Below are 2,501 nucleotides of genomic sequence, written 5' to 3'. Positions count from 1 at the left end.
ACGAACCCCCCTCCCCCTTCCCCGACTTGAGAACCCAGGTGAAGGTATGTGGTCAGCTGTAGGCTTGACTCAGGGAAGAGGACACCCCCTGCCTTGCATAGTCCCATTGGCTGTGCCAATGAAACAACCAGGCAATTCTCACGACTGGGCATGGAAGGCAAGCTCGGGCTTGATCACCCTGTGGCTGGCCACCTTTAGGGTGTCTTGTATGGTTCAAAGGTTGAACCCTCCTGATGGTGTCTTCAACGTCTACATCCTTCTCATATCTGAGACGCCGCACCCACGCCACTCTCAAACAATAAACCTCATGTGACTACAATCTTTTGGCACAAAGGACAGTTTAACATGTGTTTCGTGATTCTGTGATGGTCTCATCTACCGTTTTCCTCGCTGAGAGTGGAGAACAGTCGCTGCTTTTACATGGTCACCTTTTGGTCAATCTGATTGAATGCTTTCCGATTAGAGGATCAGATTGGGCCGTTTAGATGAGAATGAAATGGGTTTTAAAAAATATTACAACAATTTAGTGTTGTACTCTGCCGAATGTCATCAAGAGTTTTGTATTTGAAAAGCCAACTTCAGCCATCTGTGTTATCATACTCAGTTATTTGAATAAACTAAATCTTATGTTGTGAGTTTTCATGTGCTGAATGGACAAAGGGAGGAAAAGAAAGACGAGGTTTGCAGAAGATTCATAGATGTAGAAAGAGTTAAACTAACAGTAGAGGGGAAAATGGGGCGAGCCGCCAACAAATAAAATAAAACTAAAGAAAACACACCCACACTGATGGGGAAGAAGCTTCTACTTCCACTTTGGTCACAGCCGCTACAACATGAAACTCCTTTGTGGTTTCACACACCACATTTTGTCATCACTTCAAACAAATCCAGGAAAAAGTGGATAAACAAGCACACATGCTTAAATAGAATTGTACAAATATTGCAGCCATGTCCTATAAACTCTCTTTTATGCTTAGCAGTGATGTTTGCAGTATGAAAGCAGTTTGAAGCACAATACCCTGTCTTTAAGCCTAAAACATGTCTGTCTACTAAACACTAACCTTTATGATCACTGTGCATCTGTGCATCTGTGCATCGTGCACAGTAGCGTTTCTTTCCACAGACTTTCCCTTTTTGGCAGATTATAATATAATTTCCAGATTATTTATTAGAGGAGAATAGCTAATTATTAGTTGTATTTAATTGACATTGTGATTCATTAAACCTGATTTAGAAACATGAAATTATCAGCTCTAATCCTGCATGACAATGGGAGGTCCAATGCAGTTTCTGCCTCCCAAAACTAAAACTACATATGTATGAAACATGTGTAGTCTGGTCTTTTCTTTTGATAGATTCATCTTGTGATAATGATCAACATATACAACAGTGATGTGTAGATTGATTTGGGGAAAGATTGGATGGCTTAACATCAGCAGATGTGTTGCATATAAACTCCACTCAGTGATTTATCAATGGTTACGCCTGCATTATGACATTAACTGACAGTTGAGTCCGCTAGTGTGATTTTAATGTCACTGTTCACCGATTTGTCCCGACCAGTCAGGACGCCTCGAAACCTGCTGGAAAGTAAACATCAGCAGGACCTGAGGTAGAGGGAGAGAGGGAGAGAGGGAGAGAGGGAGAGAGGGAGAGGGGGAGAGAGGGAGAGGGGGAGAGAGAGAGAGAGAGAGAGAGAGAGAGAGAGAGAGAGAGAGAGAGAGAGAGAGAGAGAGAGAGAGAGAGAGAGAGAGAGAGAGAGAGCACAACAAAGAAAGTACTGCTCAGCAACTTCAACCAGTATCACCTTTCTGCACAATCATCTTCAGCTTAAACACACACACACACACACACACACACACACACACACACACACACACACACACACACACACACACACACACACACACACACACACACACACACACACACACACACACACACACACACACACACACGAAGGTGGTTAGCAGCTGTTTTTGTCTCTGTACATCTCTGAAGTCACTGCTCTCTGTTTCCCTTTCCCTGATCTTCACACCTCACAGTTTGGGAGTCATGATATTGTTGTGTGTGCCACAGATTTAAAAGCAGAAGCGGCATGTGACGAGAGTCTTGGTGGGTGCCATGCAGGTTTATCCTCCATCCATCCACACAACAGTGTGCATGAAATGATTGGCACCACATCTGTGAGTGGTGAGCGCTGAATCAAGAATGTGAATTCAAACAGGTCAGAGGTGAGTTTAAGATTATTGGAATTGCCACCAGATGTGATATCATCTGCATAATGTTCTGTAGTAGAACAGAAATATTGACGCCTATCACTCTCTCAGACTATATTGTGGGTTTTCACTCAGACACTGGGACAGCAAAGGGAGTACCGGTCGGTGTGCTGCAAGAACAAAAGAAGATCTCCGACAGCTCGTGGATATTCTTCTGACTCAGCCGTCTTCACTTCATTTTAATACTCTCTAGTTATTTTTTTTTAATTTTTTTTAATTTAA

Source organism: Lipophrys pholis, assembly GCF_963383615.2.
Source record: "Lipophrys pholis genome assembly, chromosome: 5".
NCBI classification, from domain to species: Eukaryota; Metazoa; Chordata; class Actinopteri; order Blenniiformes; family Blenniidae; genus Lipophrys; species Lipophrys pholis.
Note: the sequence above shows the minus strand (reverse complement) of the source record.